The 25,883-nt window shown below is 40.6% G+C and overlaps 1 protein-coding gene and 1 pseudogene across 2 annotated transcripts in view; both read left to right on the top strand.

Annotated features, from left to right (window-relative positions):
* The window catches only part of CYP7B1 (cytochrome P450 family 7 subfamily B member 1), a gene marked incomplete at both ends in the record, with an annotated part of 170,662 nt that overhangs the window by 74,405 nt on the left and 70,374 nt on the right, over window positions 1-25,883 (top strand). The window lies entirely within an intron of this gene.
* On the top strand, window positions 16,444-16,923 carry LOC308430259 (ADP-ribosylation factor 3-like; annotated as a pseudogene). The gene has a single exon. The product of its transcript is annotated as an ADP-ribosylation factor 3-like (transcript).

Raw genomic sequence — 25,883 nt, 5'->3', positions numbered from 1 at the left:
TCTATGAAGATGCTCCCATTCCCACCTTAACACCCTGGCATTCCCTTACACTGGGGAAACAAGCTTTCACCAGACCAAGGGCTTCTCCTCCTATTGGTGCCAGACAAGGCCATCCTCTGCTACATATGTGGCTGGAGCCATGGGTTCCTCCATGTGTGCTCTTTGGTTAGTGATTTAATCCCTGGGAGCTCTGGGGGTCTGGTTGGTTGATATCATTGTTCTTCCTGTGAGGTTGCAAACCCCTTCAGCTCCTTCAGTTCTTTCCTTAACTCCTCCACTGGGGTCCCCGTGCTCAGTCCGATGGTTTTAACCAGACTAAATGTTTATTATGTTGAATAATGCGTTCCTCACAGTCAGTCGTCAGATTAAAGCTCCCGTAGAAGGACCACATAACCTGCTCTGGACAGCATCAGTTTGTCCAACAGCCACTAGTCATGCCCCTATTAATGAAATAGATAGTGCATCTTCCTTTCCTGAATACACATCATTTTTATTATGTCATACTAAGACTATCAGGATTATAACTTTCATTTACTGTATACATTTTCTTAAGTTAAGAATATAGATATAATTATATAGTATAAATAGAATAATAATATTAAATTTACATTTAATATTTATAATTGTTATTTACAGTTCTATAAAAATAGGTACTCAAAAAGGTTTTTTTCTTTAGAAAACATCCTGATTAGGAAAAAAAAATCACCTTTATTTTTGTTCATGGAGAGTTTTTACATTTATTTCTTTAACCACTAGAGGGAGTCTTTATTGTCACTAAAGCCAGAAACCCAAGGGAAAATGACTTTGAACTGTTAGAGAGCATCGGTGACATATTCATTGTCTGTCCCACAACATCATGTGCCGTGGTAATGATGCTTAACTGTATCAGGCACATTGCTTTTTAAAAGAAATTTAATGACATGTTTTGTTGTTGTTGTCTTAAAAAATGTACAACTTTCAAAGGATGCTACAAACTTAAAACACTGCCTTAAAAATCAAGACTTCACAAGGAGAGAGGCGAAAAGAGGGAAATTAATGCTACCTGACTGCTCGGTTTTAGAACTGGCTTGTCATCTGGAAACAGAAACCTCCCTGCGCCCTGCGGAGTAGGCAGCAGCTGTGCCTCCTGCATCCTGACCTGCTGTGGCATCACCCTGAACCCTCAGGGAATTCCAGGGTGAGAGGGTAATCATGTCTCATGTCTGGTCAGTCCTTGGCCCCTCTTCTGAGACTGCTGAACAAGTAGCTTTGTGTGTGTTTGATCACGGAGCCCGTTTATAAATGAGAAGCCCGACTGAAAACACCTGTTCAGTTCACCTCAGCGTCGAGGAAGCAGAAAGGGTAGGAGCCACCATTCCTGCCCCGATGTGCCTGGCTTCAGTCTGAGGTTGAACAACAAAAAGCTCGCATGTTAGATTTGTCCATTGGTGGTTGCCTGGAATGTCTTGCCTTACTCATCATTACACTTGATTTCATTCACTTCTGGGTTGTTTCTAATTGACCTTGATCTTGGAAATCAGCCAGAGTGCCACAAAACACTAGGAAATCAAAAACTCACATTAGCAAATACAGAAACATACATATATTTAACTCTTATGCTTGTCTTTAGATGCTGGTTTCTTTGAAATTCTGGAAGGCTGTTCCATTATTCTGGAATAGAACTTCACTCGGCAGGCCTGGTGGTATAGTCATACATGCAGCTCATACATACAGTGCTTCCCAAACTGCCTGCGGGTAATGAATCCGTCCCCTTATTTCTTTTTCCAATTTATTGGAGATCAGTATTTTCTTAACTTAACGATAAAATCAAATGAGTAGAAAAGTAAAATAAAAGCACTTGACATACTATCTAATGTTATTATAGAAGCCAACATAAAACGACTGAATTGCTGGGAGATTTTATGCACGCCCTCCTCCAGCCCCGAGTCTCACTACGGAGCTGCACACACTGCACAGTTGTGATTTTGAATTGGCCTGGCCCGGCTACAGGTTTCTGTTGCACTACAGTGACACTGAGCTGAGGCAGGGTAAGCATCCATGATCTGAAATTCCAGCGTTTGAGTATTCCTAGATGTCAGATTTCTCTCACGTGTTGAAAGGGAGACTTCACAGGGATAAAACACTGCCACACCTGGTCCCATGCCACTGATGACATCAAAACGACATGTGTTGTTTGAATTCATGTTTGGACTCTGCCTATAAAGCACACGTGAAACTTGAGGGAAAACTTGTTCGTATATGAATATTCCAACACCTGAAAGCAATCCCAAACCTTTCTGCCCAGGACATTTTGGATAAAGGATTTGTGACTTTCTTTGCTTAAAAAAAAAAAAAAAAAAGAACCCAAAACTTCACCAGCACCCACTGTGCCAGCATCTACATAATAAAAACATACGATGGCAAACGTTTGACTCTGTGCTTATAGTTGACGGCTTTTGTTTCCTCTGGTGGTATTTTATCCACTTTACACTGCAAAACGTTGTTTTACTGTATTTTTTAAATGAGTTTCGGGTGAAAAAGAAGCGATGAAAGATATTTTTCATACTTAGGAGATATTAGATAGGAAAGAATCCAGACAGCTTAGTAAAATAATATTCTAAACATGTGACTTTACTATTCTTTCTTTTCAATTGCTCCTTTGAAATAGAGGTGCTGGCAATCTGGTCTCCCAATATCCAGATCAGAAGTCTCTACAGTGGTCTCAGATCCAGGAAGCCAAGCGATTATGCTACCCCACTTACTAGACACATGCCTACGTGACTCTTGGTAGACCTCAGTTAGCTTCACTTAGGAACACATTGATCTCTCTGCCTTCATCAAAAAGTTGGTCATTGGTTACATGACATTAGTCAGTAGACCTTAGATACCACAGGCATGCGACATTCTCACAAATATCTGTATATGTGCATGGCACTAAGAATGACATTGATTTTTTCTTGAATTCTCTTGAAGTATATATTCTCAGCTCATTGTTAACTGATTAGGTATATGTTTTTATGATCCTTTTTTATTTCATCTCCACTCCATCTCTAATTTTACTTACAAGATTATTTTCATTCTTCTTTGAAAACGTAGATGATAAAACACAATCAAAAATTTTTAAGAGGGGACAATATTTTAAATGCCATGTCTAAAGATAGTGCCATTTTCTCAGTGAGATTTCTCTGGACTGTGGGGCTCAGCTTGCAGTTCAGGATAAAAGGAGTCTGGCCCCTGAGGATTCAATTCCCCTCTGCTCTTCCTCCTGGGTATCACACATATAGATATGCCTATTTTCACAAGATCACGAACATGCACATATAGATATAAGTATATGCATGAGTTCACAAACACATGGCTGCATGTATGTATATATATGCATACATGTATGTGACGACTGCACATGTTCATGTGCATACATGTGTACTCTAATGCATAAAAGTGTCCTAAATTTCTGGCACTTGATTGGCCACAGCCAGGCCTTCAGGTTCTGCATGACAGTCCCTTCACCCCAGAAATGAACATAATGGAGCTTTCTTTGTAAAACAGATTGCAAATGAGATCACAAGGTCATTGCCCTGAGAGCAAAGGAGCAGGAGGTCTTTGTGCTGTGGCACTTGGCAGCACTTCATCTTCTCCAGCCTCTTCTGTCCCCGAGGAGACAGATTTGAACAGTTTGACTTCAAAAATGAAACTCTGGAAACTGAAATAGAAGTATGCCTCTCTCCCTGGCAAATTAGGATCTTTTATTTTAATCCCTAGAGAGTATTGTGTGGCTTGGGAACCTTTGGGACAGCATGGTGTCGCCTCCATTTACCCAATAGGCACATTCAACCACGTACTGAGTACTGTTTCAAGGTGTGCTTAGTACTGGCTATACGTAGGCAAAACAAACAAACAAACTAACTAACAACAACAAAACCCAAAATATAAGTCTTTCATGAAAAAATGTAGATGATAATTAAAGATGTAGAGATGGTATCAAAGGACATTTTTTCTTCTGTTGTGTTTCATCTTATATCTAGTATGAAAAAGTCAGCAATAAAAGAAAAATACCATTCAGAATTCTCCTTTATCTTTACACAATTAGAGCTATGAGTGTCTCTGCTCACTGTGATCTGACTTCTCCACTAAAACCTTCTCAGACACTCAGACATGCCTCATTTTCTGTTTTTTTTTTTTTTTTTTTTTTTTTTTTTTTTTGGTGATGACCAGCTAGTGTTGTTGAGGAAATGTGTAGCAGAATGAAGTGCAACCCAGGCTTCATTTTCATGCCTCAGGGTCTGAGCTAACTTGCTGTAGTCTCAGCAACTGAGTTAACCTGTAAGTGGACATCAACCACTCACAAAACAATGAAAAGGGTGTATGTATAATATCACAGGAGAGACTGGCAAATGACGCTGCCCACTTAATCATTTACAGTAGAGGATGAATTACTCGAGAGGTAAAAGCTTTCATATATTTCATATGTATTGTAGAGAGAAGTTGGACATCACATAGGTCTTCCAGAGGCTGCTTCATGGGAATCACTCAGAAGCAATGCAGAGTGCACAGTCTTGTGGTCCTTTGAGGCAGGCCTATACTGCCAAAGCACTGTGGAATCATCTCCATTAATTTTTTGTTGTGTTTTGCCTACAAGGGTCCTAGGTAATTTGCTCTAATCTTTTAAGATTGAATTTGTATATCTGTACTCCATGATTTCGAAAATCAAGCTGAAAGACAGACAGTGTAGACCTCTGGGCATTCTCTGTATCTCCATGGTAAGCACAGGAAGTCTTGATCAGGAAAGATACACTGACCCAAGAACCATAGAATATATGCTGTCTTAGTTAGGTTTTTACTGCTGTGAACAGACACCATGACCAAGGCAACTCTTATAAGGACAACATTTAATTGGGGCTGGCTTACAAGTTCAGAGATTCAGTCCATTATCATCAAGACAGGAGCATGGCAGCATTTAGGCAGGCATGGTTCAGGAGGAGATGGAAGTTCTTCTACATCTCTATCTGAAGGCTGTTAGAAGACTGGCTTTCAGGCAGCAAGAATGAGGTTCTTAAGCAGATAACCACAGTGACACACCTACTCCAACAAGGCTACATCTCTAAGTATTGCTATTCCCTAGGCCAAACTCGTACAAATCATCACATAAGCTTTGCTTAGATTCTCCCCACCCTGCTTATTTGTGAGGTTAAACAGAGGAAAAGAAAGGTTCATCCCAAACTCAACACTGACGATCACGTGACTGATGGTGTATAGGAGGCAGTCTTACCTTGTGTCCCAAGTGGAGTAGAAGGCAAGGGAGGGCCTGAATAAACCTATTACATTCAGGGTTGACTGGGGCAGCCATATTGCATGACAGCCACCACTGCCTCATGGCCACCCTTAAATGAGTTGAATGTGTGTGCAAAGACGCTTCTTTCTCTGATAGCCTGCCTTTTAACTGGGCAAAGGACCTCTCCTCCTTCTCTTCTCTTTCAGATCATTTGAAGTTCTGTTATTAAGCTACTTAAATATCCCAAAACGACATTATTTATTTTGTGGCTGTATTTATGTAAGGAAATGAGAAATCATACGTATTTTGGTCAAGTATACAGATTTGATAAATGTTTCTATCAGTTTAGGCTAGTTAAAACTCTAGCAGCTATGGATACTATCTCTGTGTTAAAATAATACCAGCATTGGTCAAACTGTTTTACTGCCACTGTTAGGCTACCTCTGCAGCCACAAATGGACCAGTCCATCTTGGGCCTGTTGCATCCAGAATGGATCCAGAATAGGTACATTCATAGGAGGAGAGGCAGTGAGTTCCTTAACATGTATATGTTACTTTATGCATGGGAATTTCATTATAATTCTTACTTGAAAGCCCAATACTAATGCTTATGTTTGTATTTAGCATAGAAAAAAAATGTCTGGGCAGAAAAGAAATGTCTGGAAGTGTCTGTTTCCACACCCATTGCTCTGGTGCCCCCCTGGGGGTTTACTTGACCTTCCTACTTTATTTTTAATTTATTTGAGAATTTCAAACACAAATATACTGCATTTCCCAAATTCCTACACGCTGCCCCCTTTCCATGCTCCTTTGTTTCTCCCTCTACTATCCTCTATTTAGACAGGGTCAGGATACATAACACAGACTGGTCTGAAACTTTTTTTTTCTCTTACGCCTTTACTTTCTAAAAATGAGGGATACATGTACAGATTTTTAAAGGCATTTTAGCATAACACTAAATGAATATATTTTTGTCAGTACTTAATTCTTTTAGAGGTTTGATAGCATGCATTGAAATCCCACTAGTTACCATAAGCATAAAGTACATGTAGGACAGAACGTAACATGGAAACAGTCAGTTTTCTTGGTGAGTATAGATTAAGCATAATGATTTTGAATACCAAAAATTGCCACAAGGCTATATTCTTAGCTCTTGGGTTATTAATGATTTAAGGTCCAGGTGTACCACACTCTGAGAGGGTGCTATACATTTATTTATTTTTTCCTAAGAAGGACTGAGGCTTTCATTCTTTGGCATTTGTTTTTATTGACCTTCATATGGCTTGTGAGTTGTTTCTGGGGTGTTCAGAGCTGGTCTGAAACTTACAGTCCTCTGACCTCTTTCAAATCTAGGAAACACTAATTCATGCCATTTGTTTTCAACAGTATTTTGGAAGCATGACAGGAAACAATAATTTAAGATTATTTTCTACCAAAATATTCGACAACCTGGCTTTGTTCAATATTTCTCATTGAATGTTTTCTCACAAGCATAAGACTGTACTGGTATCGAATACTTGCTTTTCATTTGGTTCTACATTGCTGGGGTTCACACCCAGGACTTCGTACAAACCAAACAAACATTCTGCTAATGAGCCCCAGCCCCAGGTCTGGACTCTTTAAAGCAGGTTTTGTTCTGTGTTCCAGACACATGGATCTTGCCCCCACCTCACAGGTACTGGGAAGATAGACAGGAAGTACCTTACCAGCTGCTTGCTGGCTCATTCTGCAGGGTGTCAAGCACTCAGAACTTCTTTAAGGATTTGAAAAGTTCACGATGTGATTTTCCTTTTATGTGTGCACATAGTTTCACAGGAATGAGCACAGCCATGTTCTACTTAAAGCCTTTTCCAAGGAGCAGGATTGTCATCTGGGACTTAGAGTCCTATACAGTAATTACTAAGCTGGACTCTTGGCTAGTTAGGAATTAGAAATAATCCACAGAAGCAATAGGTAGTTCAATATGAACTGATCCAGTTAAAAAACAAAAAACAAAAAAAAAAAAAAAAGCAAAACAACAACCAAAAAAGAAAAAAAACCCAACATGGCGAAAGATCACTGTGGTATTTGTGATTGGGGGTAACTTTCAATAAGCATATGCAGATGACATTGTGAATATAGTTTTCTTTTTAGTTTTAAAATGAATTAGTTCAATGGGAATGTTATAGGGGAGGAGAGGTGGCTCAGGCTGTTTTTGCAGACTACCTGTGTTCAGTTCCCAGCACCAACATAGCAGCTAATAACTGTTTATAACTCCAGCTTCATGGACCTGGCACGCTCCTGTGTCCCATGTAGGCCCCAGGCACACAATTTTACTTACGTGCAGGCAAAGAGTCACACACATAAATTAACAATAAATCCTTTTTCAAACAAAGATGTTTTGTACTTGGTAACATTGTTCTTGAAAGGCAAATGATTACAGCTAATATTTTTATAAAATTAGCATTAAGGGATGGATGCACAAATCGTGAACCGTGGAGCTTATTTTTCCAAGTATTTTCCACTGGCTCTGAGACCAGAATCTCAGGACCTGGCTGGTACCTAAAGTGGGCTCTTCAGAGCCACGAAGGGGTGCACTGAGGTGAACCTCTGCCAGGGGTTTCAGCTATCAATGTATCTTCAAGGTCTAGCATCAGACTTGGCTCCTAAGTTTCCAAGAATGCCTAATTAAGAAAATACAAAAGGAAGATGAAAAGGGGGGAAGAGGGAAGAGGGAGCTGGTGATGGAATCCCTTCCAAAGATAGTTTCAGTGCTTTATGTAGTAACTGTAGCCCCTGCATCCACATAGAAAGATGACTAAAGAGCAGAGACGATGGTCCAGGCTGCACATGGGGTTTCCTGTGTAGCTGTTTGCTGAAGGCATTACTAGGTGCATGCTGAGTCAGGAAATGGATTTTCTGCTAGCTACCAGGGCTTATGGCTAAGCATTATCTTCATTTCCGGTGTCTTTATACCAGTTGTGAAACAATCTAAAAGGAATCTGCAAGCCCAGGACATGGACTAGGAGGAAACAGGACATGAAAGATGCTAAGGGAAGATGGACTATCACTCTGTCTCCAATCTGAAATGGCTGGCCTCAGTTAGCCACTGCCTCAGACAAAAACAAGCAAAGAAACAAACAAATATCCTGCCAATAACCTTGAGTGAAGAGTAGAATATGAGAGCAATTAGAGGTAGAGTCAGAAGGTCTTCATGCTTCCTTCTTCTTTCACAGTGTTGAAAGCAGATGGTGCTCTTTTCTAGCAATATAGAGGAGTGTTGACAAATACTCAGAAGCTTATAGTTGTCCACATGTTTGGTCAGAGGAAAACTTAAGTTTTGAGTGTGTCTGTTAACAACCGTGTGCCTTGAAGTGCTATCCTATCTTTTGCTCTATTTGCAAGATTTTAAAGTTTTTCAAATGATTAAAAACATCAAGTGTAAACTCAAGTCTTTCAATTGTATATAAGCCGCATTACCAGGCTGTGTAATAGTCATCCCTATGTGACTATGGGATGTTTTCATCAATTCAAAAAGAATTACCAGTCAAATCGGCAAATGCTTCCCCACATCCTTGCCAATGCTTGTTAATGTCTACTAACACTGGCAACATCTTGCTCTTTCTTACTCTCTGAAGAATTGAGTTGGAATTTTGATGGGGATCGCATTGAATCTGTAGATTGCTTTTGGCAAGATGGCCATTTTTACTGTATTAATCCTGTCAATCCATGAGCATAGAATCATCTTCTCTTGAGAGAACAACATGATAATCATCACATATTGTTATATGTGATGCTAGTGATTGCGTCATTGTCTCAGCTTCATGGAGTGTATTTACATAACCATGAGTGCTATTTCCTTACTACATGAGACAGTACCAAGAGACTACTGACATATGTAAAACAGTGTTGGCTGAAATGTAGATACTTAGCTCATGCCAACATCATATGCCTTCCATCCCCTATTTGTTTGTTCATAGGGGAGGTGGTGACCTTACTGACATCAAAGACAGAACTATCAGTAGGTAATGAGCCTAAATGACATCAGTGTTTGCTGCCAAAATCCTTGTGGAATACGTGAAGGGAAGGATAACTTTAAAAAGCAACTTACCATTCACAAAACTCAACAGTTAAATGTTTCAAAATTTAATTTCAATCTAAAAATCTGGGAAAGAGTAAAAGCATGCAAGAAGATCATCTGCGCCTTTCCAGTGTGATATATGCGCTTCATTCAAATACTGCCACCATCTTACCACCTGTTTGGAGTTGTCAAAGGGCTTCTGTAGTGGTTTCCTGTGAATTTTCCAGCACTCTCGACAATTTTTACTACCTGCATAAACAAAACCTGGTATGTTGGGTCTCTGATTCTGTATTCAAAAGGACACAGAAATATCAAAGAAAGGGGTAAGGAAGAGGTCATTGTGCTCCTTTTCAAGAGAAGACTGAGAACAATAGAGCTTATGGATGAAAAAGCAGAACTGAATACAAAGATTGGTTGGGGAGGAAGCCTGGCGGTTGGGTGGACTGAGAGAGCCAGGGCAGCAGTGGAGTGAATGAGTGTGCTCAGAAGAGGGAGAGCCAGATTGTGAAGTTCTGGTATAGGATGTCTGAGACACTGCTTAGAAGAGGTCAGAAAAGCAGGTCACAGAGGGGCCTAGAGAAAAGAGTTAGGCTTCCTACTGGAGACATTTTGATTGGAAAGTGAAGGAAAAGAGCTGTTTTCCTCACTCTGTAAAAGTTACACAAGCTACTAAATAAATAAAACTATAAACCAAATTAAAAATTAGAAAACACACTAAATTTTGGAAAACATGGTAATTTCTAATTTGAAAAGCATACATGTTGTAACACAGGTCGATAATCTTTGTCAGGAGCAAGCATATACAGGAGGACCAGGAGGTCAAGTCTACTTAGAACATGTGTCAAAACAACAAGCAAGCAAGCAAGCAAACAAGCAAAAAACCAACCAACAAAAACCTAAGATGAGCCATCTGTGTGGATTCACTAAGATGGGCTCTGTCTTCTAAAGAATTTTGTTTCTCTCAAAGCAGCAAAATCTACTTATGCATCAAGGAAATGATTTTGAAGATTTTCTCTACTTACCAGAGTAATAAATTCCCCAAGGAGGGATTCATGAGAAGCGTTGAGGCTCAGGGGACCTCAATATCTGCTCAAGTTTAAAAGGTGTTTGTTAAATGTTGAACACACTTATTTTTTTTTTCTTCAAGTCATGAGGATATTTTTGGTTTTTTGTTTTTGTTTCATTTTTGTTTTTTTGAAATTCTCTGTATTTCCATTTCAGATGTTATCCCCTTTCCCTTAATTCCCCTCCTCCTCCCCCTCCCATTGCCTCCATGAAGGTGCTGCCTCTCCCAACTACCCTCTCCCACCTCAGTACCAAGGCATTCCACTACACTGGGAAAACAAACCTTCACTGGACCAAAGGCCTCTCCTCCCATTGATGTCAGAGAATGCTATCCTCTGCTACATATGCATCTGGAGCCATGGGTCTCCCCATGCAAACTCATTGGTTCATGTTTTAGTCCCTGGGAGTTCTGACCAGTTTGGTTAGTTGATAATTTTGTTCTTCCCATGGAGTTACAAACCCTTTCAGCTTCTTCAGTGCTTTCTTTAGCTCCTTCATTGGGGTCCCCATGTTCAGACTGATAGTTAGCTGCAAGCATGCTCAGCTGTATCAGTATGGCTCTGGCACAGCCTCTGAGGAGGCATCCATATCATGTTCCTGCCAGTAAGTACTTCTTGGCATCAGCAATAGTGTGTGGGTTTAATAGCTATATATGGGATGGATCCCCAAGTGAGGCAATCTCTGGATGGTCTTTTCTCCAATCCCTGCTCCTCTATTTGTCCTATTATTTTCTTTTGTTCTCTCTTCTAAGAAGGACTGAGCCATCCACCTTCTGGCCTTCCTTCTCTGTGAGCTTCATCATTTCTATGAATTGTTACTTGAATATTCTGAGTCTTTTGAGCTAGTATCTGCTTATCAGTGAGTACATCCCATGAGTGTTCTTTTGTGACTGGGTTACCTCATTCAGGATAATAGCTTTAAGTTCCATCCATTTGCCTAGGAATTTCATGAAGTCATTGTTTTTTAGTAGCTGAGTAGTACTCCATTGTGTAAATGTACCATAATTTCTGTATCCATTCCTCTGTTGAAGGAAATCTGGGTTCTTTACAGCTTCTGGCTATTATAAATAAGGCTGCTATGAGCATGGTTGAACATGTGTCCTTGTTAGACGTTGGAGCTTCTTTTGAGTATATGTTCAGGAGTGGTATAGGTGGGTCCTCAGGTGGTAATATATCCAATATTCTGAGAAACCACCAGACTAATCTCCAGAGTGATTGTACCAGTTTACAGTCCCACCAACAGTGGAAGAGTGTTCCTCTTTCTCCATATCTTCACTAGCATCTCCTGTCACCTGAGTTATTGATCTTTTGACAGCCATTTTGACTGCTGTGAGGTGGAATCTCAGGGTTGTTTTGATTTGCATTTCCTTGATGACTAGGGATGTTGAACAATTTTTTAGGTGCATCTTAGCCATTTGGTATTCCTCAGTTGAGAACTCTTTGTTTAGCTCTGTACCCCATTTTGTAATAGGATCATTTGATTCTCTAGAGTGGAACTTCTTTTGTTCCTTGTATATATTGGATACTAGCCCTCTATCAGATGTAGGACTGGTAAAGATCTTTTCCCAATCTGTTGGTTGCCATTTCGTCATTTGACAATGTCCTTTGCCTTATAGAAGCCTTGCAATTTCATGAGGTCCCATTTGTCAATTCTTGATCATAGAACATAAGCCATTGGTGTTCTGTTCAGGTGCATATGACCTCCTTATGCAGTCCTGCTCCATTGTGCCCTATTTGTCAGAGTCTGGCCAATCATGAATTGATGATGAACTGCTAGAGAGATGGTTCATCAACTAAGAGTGATTGTTATGCACACATGAGAATCTGAATTTGAACCCAGAGCACCTGCAGATAAAGATGGGCATGGCCACATGCCTATAATTCCTTCACTGTAGGGAGTCAGAGATAGGAGGATCATTCTCTGGTCTCTTTGTATGCTCACATAATACAGGTATGTGTACACACACATGTGTATCTCTGTCTCTCTGTCTCTGTCTCTCTGTCTCCCAGTTCCCCTCTCTCACACACACACACATACACACACACAATTGATGGTAGAAATCCACTTCTGCAAGTAAGTGGAATGAGTAGAGACTGAAATCAAATCTTTATCTCTCATGCTCTTAGATGAATGAATGTAATAAATCAAAGAATGAATATGTGAATGTAGAAAAAAGTGTAACTATGAATCTTGGGTTATTTTTTTGAATTTCAAGTTTAACAGAGTTTATATCAGTGAATCATAAAATGTACTGCACCTGCCTTTTAGAAACTAAGAACACACAAGAAATGTCATATCTATAAAGCCATCTTGTAAGAGCTCCATCACTGAGGAATAAGACAGCTTATGCAGTCTCCATCACAGTGTGATAGGGTTTTCTGTAGCATCACCTGCCTGTGCTCACACATGTGCTTGGCATATGTAACCTGTACCTGAAACAGGAGTTTTCCTCTCATTTCCTATGCTTAGAATGGTCAACTCCTGTAGCAACTTCATGGCCTTATAACAACAATAGCTTTATTCTTTCAAAGTATGCTAACACAAAGGCCCAGCTTCTGTGTTATCCTGGGGCATGGAATGGCTATAGATAGACTAATTGTGTTGTACATGTTTGGGAGGCTGTTGGATCTACGCTTGAAATATGGGTCCTATTTGAGGAAGACTTATGAGGTCACAAGAATCATGTAGGGCTTTGTGTAAGCAGTAACTATGGGAGAAGGCCCATACTTCAATGATCCCTACAAGTTGTGCAGGCATGACAAGGGTGCAACTTGTAGTCCATGATAGGCAGGGCTTGAGAGTGGTGCAGACACCATGCTTCTGTAAGTAACCCAATCATCAATGTACCTGCCTGCTAATGTGGACATGGATTGACTCCTTCTTTTGGTGTACCTTTGTCCTCTCTATTAGGGGTGACTTAAAACTCCCCAGGCAAGGTACCAAAAACAAATATCATCCCTTAGGAGGATGAGGAAAAGAGTATTTCCGTAACATCTCTGAGTGCACATGACATTCTGACAGATGAGGAGGCATCCTCCTCCTGGGAACTAATAAGTTTTGTTGTTTTGATCTAGAGGTGATTTCTTTGAACCACAATTTTCTGGGTTAAAGAGCTGGAGACGGGGTTCCATGGCATAGTGCTAGATTTACATGCACACGACAATGTTTGATGCCCCCTATGGCAAGAAGGAAAATGTTTCTGTACTATGAATCAACCTTGTTAGCCTAGTGACCATGAGAACTCCACATGCCCTTTTCAATGGAACTTTCTCATTGGCTGAGGGCCTCGGTAGACTCAATCTTAAAATATGCAGACAGTGGGCATGTGAAAGGTAATGCAGACGTCACCCAAACTATACTTTTCAACAGACAAAAATTTGAGCAGAGCCTCAGGATACAAGTGTGGTAAAATCCACATATAGCCCCTGAGAGTTGAGGAATGAGTAGTAAAAGCAAAGCATTCCAGCAAGGGCTTAGGACTGAAGCCTTTTTCTAGGCAGACTTAGAATTCAGATCAAAGGTAGGTGAACTACATTAGAGAAAAATGTATGAAACAAGGGTAGATACAACATTATTGAAATCACTATTACAAGGGGGCTGGAGACATGGCTCAGCAGTTAAGGAGATTGGCTGGATTTCTGGAGATCTGAATTCTGTTTCCTCAAGCTGGTTTATGAAGGCTCCCCCAAACTCTTACACATACACATGAATAAAAAAGTGAAATTATGACTCAATCATAGTAGTTCTGTCGTTAACCTTGGGAAATGACCATGACAAACAATGAGATTTGAACATTGTCATATAAGAGTAATAAAAATTATAGCAATTAGCATCTTCAAAAGCCAGACAGCATGCTAACTGCTTTATAACAGAGATCTCATTTGGCAGACCAGATTTTGTATTTGGTTTATATGAACACATTGATCTTAAGCAATATTTTTTTATATAAAGGAATGAAGGAAAGAATGCATGCTTCTTTTTGTATGTCCCTCTCATCACATAACCTTTGGGAGATATTTTGATTAATACTTAATTTTCTGACGTGTGAAGACTTTAAATTAGATTTTTAATGTGACAGTGATTGAGCTTTTATGGCCTGTCTTCCTCAGTTGTTTGAGAATGTTCTGGTGACTGCAAGTGCCTTGGTCGTAATTGTCATTTGCCTGGAAAATGGCTAATATAATTATCAGGACATCATTGACTCTCTCTCTCTCTCTCTCTCTCTCTCTCTCTCTCTCTCTCTCTCTCTCCTTAATATAGTCTTTTTATCTCATTTCTGTGGTTTGAGTGAAAAAAATACCAGTTCATAGTTATTTAAATATTACTAGAACCCTAATGACCACTTATATCCTAACATTGCATGTTGGTCAGCTTTAGAATTTAGGCTTCCTCTCCCTCTCTTAGGACTTGTGATTATCCAGTGAAAATCTGAAAGTACTTAGTTAGGAGTTTAATGGGCATTTAGGCTAGGCGTATTGTTCAGCATACATGTTGTCATCATGTATTCTTTTCCCTATAACTCACAGTATACATGCCCACTAGGTTAATAACAAGCTTAATTCAAAATACGTGTAAATATATTTTGTCTAGTGAGCTTTTGGTTTAGGATTCCTGAGTTTTTTTGTTTTAGCATCATTATGTGTTGCTTCTACATTGGAACAAAAGCCCCCACGTGTCGGTTCATCAACTGACAATACCAGTTTTGTCTCTTAATTAGAAAAGAGAATAAAGCTGTTTAGGGGTGTCAATAAAATGACAGATGCATCATTAGCAGGCAGCTATGGTGAATCAGTTCTGTGCAAATACTTGGAATGGAATTAATAGGAATTCAGCTAGCACATTTAAATTGGAAGCTTGAGGGACGAAAGCACTGCTTTAATGCAGTGCAGTAGTCAAAAGAAATGGCAACAGACAACCATGAACTGAATTAAGAATGCAAAAGAATCAGGCTGAAATTGAATATATACTACTGTACTTTTTATATACCATTAAAATATCACAAATGAGACATTATAGGCATTCTAGGATTAATTTATTTAATAAATATTTATTGAGGGTCTACTGTGTGCCAAACCATAAGTGGAGAGAATGTATAAGCCATAGTCCAGACACAATATGCTTGTTCCATGTCTTCAGAAGAATGAAATTTCAGTCCAGTCATGAGCATTTGGAAATGTCCTCCAGAGGTTTTGTATTAGGTCATGTAGGACCATTCAAAGGAGGATGTCACTGAGTTGACATTTCCAGAGCAGCTGCCTAGCTCAACAAATACAGACATGAAGTTGTATTCGAGCATCACACACCTGTAATGCCGGGTCCTGAAATGCTAGAAAGTGCTCTTTGAAGAGACTGTGGTTCTTTGTCCCTCTCCCCAATTATAATCCCAGTCCTTAAAACTGTACTTCCATACAAGAGTGCCTGTGAAATATTTGTTTATTGGTGGTTGACAAGTGTCCACTGCAGCTGAAAACAGCAAGAGTCTAAGAGTCTGGTACACAACTTAGAAGAAACTTTTCTGTCAGCAGGAATGGGGAATTGGTTTCTTTTGAGCTCTCTGACTTCTTCCTATTCTTCTTCTTCCTCTTCTCCTTCATAGTTAAGAAACTTTATTCGAATAGCTGTAATTACGGTGCTTGTCGAAATGAGAATGGAAAACAAGCATACAAAGCAATTGATTACTAATTGTGCATTGAAGGCAGTAAGAGGTTCCAGGACACCAAATAAACCAGTTCTGAGATTTCCCCAAGATAAATTTAACAGCTCCAGCTTCTTCAGTGTTTATCAAAATACAAAAGAAAAGAGTAGAGGTCTTTTGATTGCAAATCCGAAGAGGAAGTAAGGGGGAGGGAGGAGTCTGGTTCACTTCCTGTACCACTTCTGGCTGGTAAGTCTCTGGCCAGTATCGCTTCCACCTGTCCACAAGCATGGGGGATATCTTTGCAAAACTCTTCAAGGGCATTTTAAGCAAAAAAAAAAAAAAAAAAAACAAAAAGGAAGGAAGGAAGGAGGGGGGAGGAAGGAAGGAAGGAAGGAAGGAAGGAAGGAAAGAAGGAAGGAAGAAAAGAAAGAAATGCGCATTCTCATGGTGGACCGGGAAGCTGCAGGGAAGACAACATTTCTATACAAACTGAAGCTGGGAGAAATTGTAACCACCTTTCCCACCATTGGTTTCAATGTGGAGAGTGTTGAATATAAGAGTATCAGCTTCACCCTCTGGGATGTGGGCGGCCAGGACAAGATCCTGCCACTGTTGGCGCCACTACTTCCAGAGCACCCAAGGCTTGAGCTTCGTAGTGGACATCAATGACAGAGTGTGAAGGAGGCCCGAAAAGAGCTCAAGAGGATCCTAGCTGAAGATGAACTCCTGGATGCCGTTCTCTTGGTGTTTGCCATAAGCAGGACCTTCCCAATGCCATGAAAGCGGCAGAAATCACAGACAAGCTGAGTGAGTCTGCACTCTCTACACCACAGGAACTGGTACATTCAGGCTACCTGTGCCACCAGCTGGGATGGGCTCTGTGAAGGTTGTGTCTTTGCCGTTCTGTGAGCTTTAGGGGAGCAAGGATAGAAAAGTGATATACTATGCCTGAACTCTTCAAGAGCTCCGAGTTTAGCAGTCCTGACGGAGCCTAGTGACTCCAATGACAGATCTCTGCAGGAAAGTGCCCAGCAGCCCTAAGGCTGGTTCTGGAATGTGCACAGGAGACTTTCTGTAAACCTCTTCAGGGAAAGTGCATAGGTCCTTGCTCAGGACCTGATGGTGTGATGCTATGTGCATCCCTATAAGGATGCCCAGGAAACACAAAGTGCATGCTCTGAGGTACTGCCCAGCGCACTGCTCTCCCTGCCAGTGTTCATGAACGTCACACTCAGAAACGTTCTTAGTCCTCTTTCTATATGGTAACATCAGCTTGATTATTAAGTAGAAATCGGTAGTAACTATTTTTAGTATCTTAGTCTTTTAAACGGAAAATTCAGTATTATGGATAATATGCGAGATTAAATTGGCCATACTTGAACAGATATTCTGGTTGAATCAAACAAAAATAAGTCATACTGCAGTTTTAATTTTCATCATTTTGAGTTCCAATTTTTCAATTCATTTTGCAGTTTTGGTGCTCACCAATTTGAGTTTCAAAGTTGTAGATTTTTACCGAAGCTCAGATCTGTGATCTCACATTGCCATCCTGGCGTGTAGACTTATCTAGAATCCACTCTCTATGAAAGGTCTAAAGGAAACTGCTGGGCTAGCAAAATGAATTACAATCACAACGTGTATACCCACTTACGTTTTAGCTTAACAAGTCTGCATACCTATCAGTGAGGTTCATTATGGCACTGTATGGATATATGCATCATAAACTTGACCTTATTCCTTATTTCCCTATGCTGCTGCCCCTTCCCTACTTCACCCTACCCATCTCTCCATCGTCCTTTTTCTGTTATTCCTTTACTATCTTCCTGCTCCTTAAGATCTCTTCTCTACTGCCTCCTATTTCCCTACCTATTCTCTGCCCTGTCTCTCTGTCTTTCTGTCTCTCTCTGTCTCTCCCTTTCTCACACACACACAGTGTGGGGGGGAAGAGGGAGGGAGATAGAGAGAAATAGAAAGTAAGAGAAAAAATGGGGGGTGGTGATAAGAGAGAGGAGAAAGCCTTCCAGAGAGAGGCACATGCCACTAGCCCATTCTCAAACAGCTAAATGCCCACCCTTTAAATGAATTTCTTTAGCTGAGCCTGGCTATATCAGAAGAGTTGGCTGTGTAACTGGTGACATCCAAAATTAAACTGCATGCAGAATTCTGTGTTCATGAATGAAAATGTAAGAATTTTTGTCTTATTTTGCATATCCCCAGCAATTGTTTAGATCTCAGGTCAATGTAAGATTTTAATGTAGAGCTTTTTTTTTTTCTCTCTGTAACACAACTTGGAAACATTGGTACATAATGATAAAACATAAAACTGACTTTTAGTAGTTTTGTCACTGTCGTGAAGGTCTCTGTAGACACTGCCCATATTATCCCCTACATCCATAGTAAATGGACCACATACACATTGCTTCCCTTGATATACCATTGTACTCAAACCTGGGCTTTGACATGTGGATTTAAACCCGTCTAACCATAGAAATGGGATGTTGTTCAGGCAGTCCTTACACAGCCCCTGTGCAGATGACAGTCTCCGTTCACAGCCTGCTTGTCTGGGCTGAACCATGTGTTGCCACAGTAAGTGTCTCTGTCTGGCTGGTGTGATACCTTGACTTATTTACATCCTCCTCCTGAAAGGATAGCACCTTCCCCTCCTTCCCCTCCTTCCCCTCTTTGTCTTTATTGCCACTGATCTGACTTTACGGTGCCATCAGTTTCTGCCTTTTGCTTTGTTTCTGTGCCTACTTGGCATGTTTGCTGTTCTAGACTCATCCTCATCAGGATGCAATCTATTTACTTGGGTTTGAAACTCAGACAGTAAAGCAATAGGGAAGTGATGAGGGACTGATATTTTGATAGGCTTGGGTAAGGGTGGGGTATATCATTGCTATAAACAGCTGAGACTATTAGGACTCCCACCAAACAGGAGCCTGAAACAGAGAACTGTCTATGTCTAAACTGTCAATGGTCAAGCCAACTTAACCAATGTCTCATTCCACCAGGAAGTGTTGTATATGACATAGATTTCATATCTGAACAGATTCTGTTATGGGCAAGGCAAGGTATGAAAAGTGATCCTCAACCCTTGGAATCGGGTCATCTGAGTCTTAGAGCTCCTGTGATTGTCTCATGTCAGGCAGTTGAATGGTAATCTCTCAGCATGGGACCTGACATCACTTCTTCACAATTCGACAGGTGATCTCACCTTGAGTCAGACCACAAATCTCGTGTCAAATTTTATACCCAAGGTTGAGTCTGCATTGAAAACGGGCAGAACTAGAAAGAACTGGGACGAGGAATCAGCCTGGAGCACTGACTGCATAAATCTAAAAACAAAAACAAACAAACAAACAGAAATTAAGAAGGCTGAGGATCAAGCTGCCAGGAGTCAGCAAACAGAAACCGCTCAATGTAAAACGCAACAGTGATTGCTCACTGTCCAAGCAGGAGAACTCGGTGGAAATTCATCCTCACAGTAGCCTCGGTGTCCCACATGTGGGCACGGGGTTCAGGAGCCAGATTAGCCAGGCCACAGGATGGGGAGCATGGCTGGAACAGGTGTGAGAGGAGGCTAAAAGGGAAGGTAGGTGTTGGGGAGCTGCTGAACTTGCCTTCTCATCATCCTCTCTGCAGAGTCTCTGCATGTCTGCCTTTAGTGGAATATGCTTAGACTAAGCTTCCAGCTTGCCCTTGGCATTTCTAGTCTTTCCTAACATTTGTATATTTTTCACATTTGGAACAGGGATTTTTTTTTTAACATGAGGATTCTTACTCTGCAGCCCTGGCAGGCCTGGAATTCATGGTGTAGATCAGGCTCCCCTCAAACTCAGAGAACGGCCTCCGTGTGCCCCACTGAATGCCGAGATTAATGGAAGGCATTGCCGCCACAACCAACTTTCATCGTGTTTTGAGATAACAAAATGTTCTCGCTCCCATTTTCATTCCAACTAGTTCCTATTGTCTTTAACTCCTTCTCTTGAAATTGTATTTATCTCACAGCCATTTTGCAGCAGCTAAAAACTTGATTACAGTACACCATTGTCCAGACAAGCTACCTCCAGACCCCGGATCCCTAACTTCTGTTCTTCATACACTATGGTGAACTTTGTATTCTTTTTGTTGTTGTTGTTGTTGGCTGTTTGTTAGAGAAGTTTTTCTGTAAGTCTGGTATTTGGAGTGAACTGGGTAAGTGACCCCGAATGTCAAACCGGGAATAATAGTATCACTGTCTTGTAATATCTCCTGTGATAACTGATTATCCATGAAGGTGACCTGTGGTCATTAAGCAAACATTTAAATTGTTACCATTGTGCAATAAAATCAAACCAGTCAAGATTTATAAATATTGCTATGCAGAAGATTTTGTGAGAGTGACGGCTGTACAAAGCTGACTCATTGAAAACTTGACGTATATCCATGTTCCAAAACAAAAGAAAGCTACTGCCGTATTTTCAATTAGTGGAACTGCTGGGTTTAGGTGGACATGAATTTCAATTAGCAGTGGGCTTCTAAAAGCCAGGTTCCTCTGCAAGATACCTTTTTAGACTACACAAGGTTGAAAACATCCTTTTGCCTCATTTCTGCAAGGAAGAAAACGCCCCATTTTCTTTATCTGTCCCCTCTGTCCTTCCTCTCTCCCTGCCCCTCCCTCCCCCTTTCTCCTCCTCCCCCCCCTTTTCTTCTTCACTTCCTTTTTTGTTGTTGATTTTTGTTTTGTTTTGTTTTCAGGAATTGAGTACAAGGTGAAAGGAAAGTCAGCTGTAGCATTGGTGCCAGGACTTAGTGACATCAGCTATTGAAAAGCAAAGGCGCTCCTGTTTGCTCTTTCATGCATACATGCAACACATACATATCAATCATGTATGTCAGACACGTTGCCAGGCACCAGGCAGTCAAAATATACCAGACACAGACATCAGAAATCTTCCTGGTTACTGCAGCATGGTCCGCACCAGTGAGAGGTGGGCACCCTCTCAGCCTGGGGATCAGAGGCTGTCTTGAAAACAGAAACAATAATACAACAACAGCAAAATGAAAATGAATTTTTTTTTACAGTAGTTGTCTCCTCGTGCATCAGAGATATACTTGGTACTCAGCTGTTAAACCCTGCAACACCTCCATTGCTTTAATTAATTTCTTTGTGCTGATTCTTCCTGGTAAGCCTTAATTTTAACAAAGTTAATTAGGTTGAAGATTAAAAATCCCATTAGTGTCGATCATTCACTTCCTAGCTCTGTCAACAGGGTAGTAAACCCTGCTCTGCTCCAGAGGGGCAGGCCGGGGAAGGAGCAGAAGGAACAGTCCGTGTGCTGCTTGGCATGTTTTTTAGAACCAGGTGCTTGCTCTCTGCTCTCTACGGCCTCCAGCGGTCACCAGCTATCAGCTTCAGTTTAAAGTGTATTTTGTTCTTTTGTAGACACGTACATCTTTCAGACCTGTGGCTGTTTATTCTCTGAGTGGTCTCTGGCAGTGGTTACCCTCTGAGAATCTCTTCCCTTCTACTCTGATTATCAAATTTGCAGCTTTGCCGGACATAGATTTTTAATCAAGGAACTGTTTCTACCGTCACCCCATCCAACTGTTTATTATGCCTAAGGACTCAATGGTGGCTAATATCTCACTCAGAAGGGGAAAGAATAAACAATTAATAGAGTCGTGAATTACTCACAGGTCATAATTCTGCTTTAAAGTGATGGTGTGTGTGAATTATGATGTCTGCCTTGGCTCCCATACCTAACTTACAATACAAAAAAAAAAAAAAAAAACCAGCTAAAATGTATACTTCCTGTTATGATCTGATCCCATGCAGTGGCTGTGGTGCTCATGTGGCAGCCACACAGAGAGAAGGGAACCATAACCAGAGTGAAGTAACCCAGGCTGCAGTCTTGACCCATTAGCAATTAACGGCAGAAAGCCCATAACGGGGAAGATGCTGAGGCCAAGTGAAGGTGATAGAGGCCATTTGCAGTCACGTTCAAAGCCAACTCCTTTCTGAGCAGTTGAAGGCCAGAGGAAATGAAGTCAACGTTTAGCATTGGATAAAGAAGGTACACGGGGAGAAAATAGGCACGCTAAGGATTTTTCCTCAAAGGCGATGAGAGGGCTACCCCGTGAAACTTGTCTTCATTGGCAGTATGTGGGCAAGGTGGGGGCTTGAACCTTCAAAGAGGGTGAATGTGCTTGGCAGAGAGGAGATACGATACTTTATATGTAGTCTTCTGCACACAGTGAGTCATCTAAACTTGGCTTCATGAAAGAAACCACCCATATGCTGCCTGAAGTATATCTCCCCAACTACACCCTGTAAATCTTTACCACAATCCTTAGCATATTATTATCTGTTATAAATGTGTTGCTTGATGTTGGTAATATTATAGTAGTATATACAGCTCAAGGTGCCGTGATTAGACGAGACCACTGAAGAATGACACATTCAATGTAAAAAAAAAAAAAAAATAGCATCATTCCTGTGTATACTTAGGATACAGTGCCATAGGCCAAACTCTGAAGAAACAGCTTTCTCTTAAAAGTTGATTGACCAGCTTAGGTAGCTTCTACTTGAAGAATAGAATACCTGCTCCTGGTATGAAAATGTGGGTCTTTTTGAGGAAAAAAAAATATGTGTTTAAGATTATCATCGTAGTAATGAAGGAAAAGCATCGAAAGTACCTGTTTGGTCCATTTTCAATAGTCTGATTGTACATGTTAAGCCTGTGATTTCCAGCTGTTCCCCTTCCTTTTCATAAAAAACAAACAAACAAAAAAACAAAGCAACAATAACAACAAAAAGGAAAAAGAAACAAGTTAGTGGGTTGAACGGTCATGTGTTTGGGAGTTATGGAAAAACACAGAAAATGCAGAATTAAGTCTTTTCTCTTCGAATATTAACCTTCCAGTCTGGTAAGTTTCTTGTGGGAGTTTTATACGTTTATGCTTTGAAAGAAAAGACAACTAGATGGGCAGGAGACAAAATAGGGCACAAAGTGTCCTCCGTGTACATTGTTCACCACTATGTTGTGTCTACACTGTTCTGCAATTAGTGCAGGTTAGAGCAATTGCATACTTAACATGACTTAATCAGTCTCCTCCATTCATTAATCAAGTTAGAAACGAGATCTTCCAGCTCTGGATTGGTGTAATTTCAGCTTGGAGCAAAGACTCTTTCTTATTAAGGTACCAAACTTAGCTTGTTTCTTAGAACCTGAAATTGGAATAGCCAGTTTCCCTTAAGATCACATTATTAATATATTCATTATTTATTCCAAATAATCTATTATGCTCATACTATGTAAATTTCTTTATAAAAGATGTATGGGGGAAGGAACACAGTAATGAGAATGCCATTCCTCTTCCAGTTTGAGTGTCAGCGCTTTAAAGAGAACTTCCCTGACCTCCAGGTCTGTGTAGCTCACTGACCACAGGCCATCAGATCAGATCTGACGCACTCTGCCACTGTACAGCCTGGTCAACGTGTTTCTCTGGGTTAGTGATTTGTCTAAGAAGTATTTACTGTCCCCTAGGAGAATATCAGCGTCATGATTCTGCACATCTCCTACTGACTGGGTTTCATAGAGAATACAACTAGTAGGAGATAGAATATACACATGTAATGGGTGTGTGCATGTCTCATATTTTCTTATATGATTTGCCATAAGGTACTAGTTTAAGAGACAGCAGGAAGTTTCACATCCACCCTCCATAGGCCAGCGGTCTGAAAGGAATTCATAGGAAGTCTTGAGACAAAATTTTACTTTTCCAGTAAATTTTATTTTTTTTTTCAATTTTGCTCTTTTTTTGCTGGTTATTTTATTTGCTTACATTTCAAATTCTTCAATTTTGCTCTTCTAAATGTCTTTTTAACTGACATGATGAAACGACTCTATATTTGTAGAAGACCACAGGAGCTTTTTCTATGATATGCATAATAATATTTATATCAAAGCAAACCTATAGTCTCAGGTATTTATCACATCTTTAGGATGAGAACTTTCTAAAGGCCTGCTCTTGTAACCATGTTTTTAAACATCCACCACAGTATCAACATCTCACATCACCTGCTGCTACCCCAGCACATCAAAACTTCTCTCTTCTGCTTAGCTGTATCTTAGTATACATTGACCAGTACCAAACATTCTCTCCCTCCCTGTCTTTCTCCACTGTTCTCTCTCTCTTCTCTCTCTCCCTCTCTTCTTTCTTTCCCTCTCTTCATCCTTCCCTCACTTTTTTCTCCCTCCCTCTCACTCCCACTCACTTCCTCTCACTCCCTCTGCTTCCCTCTCCGTCCTCCTTACCTCCCTCTCTCCCTCCTTCTCCCTCCTATATGTGTGTGTATTACATGAATGTTCATGTGTACAGTTGCTGTGTGTATGTGGAGGTGAAAGAACAACCTATGGTGGCCTCCCAAGTGTCATGGCCAGCCTGCATGACCTCTCGTGCCTGTTGCTAGAATTGAAATATTTCCCGCCATGCCCTACTTTTTATACATGGGTCCTAAGGATCCACTCCAAGTCTTCTTGCTTGCAGTTTCCTAAATGAGCTCTCTCTCTCCTCTGAAAAAAAAATTAATCTTAAGGTTTTTTGTTTATTAGAGAGCACTCACCCACATTCTCAAGGATAATCTCTTTTACTTATAGTGAACCTATTGTAGCTGTTCATATTGTCTACAAAGTGCTTTCAGAGAAACGTGGATTTCTAGCTGGCTAATTGACTTGGTCCTGTAGCCACACTGATATGTTAACTAGCATCACTACTCTCCCTCTGTCGTTTAGGAGAGTTGCATGGTACCACATCAGTACTGTCAGATCCCTGCTAGTTACCTTATTGTATAGTCCATACAAACACCCCCACACAGCAAGACTGACATTCTTATGTTGTGTTCAGGGGCAGGAGGGTGATGCATCCCTTGAAAAAAAAAAACAATTAAGCTCCAGAACTGAGCAGTATATGATTCAGACCTAAAATAAGCATCATAATATCAATTAAACAGACAAAGAGGAATCCAGAGGATGGAAGAGTCTTGTGAGTGCAATGAATGAGAAGATCCCTTTTGCATGTGTGTGTTGGGGGATGTCTGCCAATGCATGTTGCTATTTTGCTGAAGCTCTTCACTGGATGGCCGCCACACCCCAGCTAGGCACTTTCTCTTTCCCCTTTTCAATTTATAACTTCACAGTTCAGTTCATATTTGCTGTTGAGGATGGCATTCTGGGGGAATCTTTAGTCCCTGTTGTACCCACATTTCTGTATAGTAAGTGATAGACCTACCTCCTTCGGGTTGGTCACTGTCCTTAGCTACCAATTGAGTGGGGACATGACTTGTTTAAGCTACTTTGTATTCAGCATTATATTTCACTGACTGCAACAGTGTCAGAGAATTCTCTACCTTTTCTGTGTGCTTCAATCATCAACCATAACCATTACTCTTAAGGAACTCAGAGTACTTTATGTGATTGCCCAAATGCATACACACATGCACACATGCATATATGACATTCAATACTAAAAACACAGTATATAAGAACGAATGGATAGCACATACTTTCTCATAGTTTTGCTGTACCTGCTGGCTGGTCTTGGTCTTCAAGAAAAGAGTATACACACACAACGAAAGGTTCCTAAGTTTAGAGGAGAGCAACATGCTGCAAGTCACTTGGCAGACAACGTTCTTAGTTCTCTTAACCCAGCACACTGAATATGGCCTTAGGCCAATCATTTTGTTATTGAAAGGATAAATTTGCAATTTGAAGTGGGGTTGGACTAGCCTTTAAACACTTTTAATCCTTAAAATGTTGCTTGCACAAAATCTTGTGGTTACTACTCATTTGCAACAACAAAGAAAGGCGAGGCTAGAGGCTAGTGTA

Source organism: Micromys minutus (genome assembly GCF_963924665.1).
Source record: "Micromys minutus genome assembly, chromosome: 15".
In the NCBI taxonomy this organism is placed as follows: Eukaryota; Metazoa; Chordata; class Mammalia; order Rodentia; family Muridae; genus Micromys; species Micromys minutus.
Note: the sequence above shows the minus strand (reverse complement) of the source record. Positions and strands in the feature narration are given on the sequence as shown.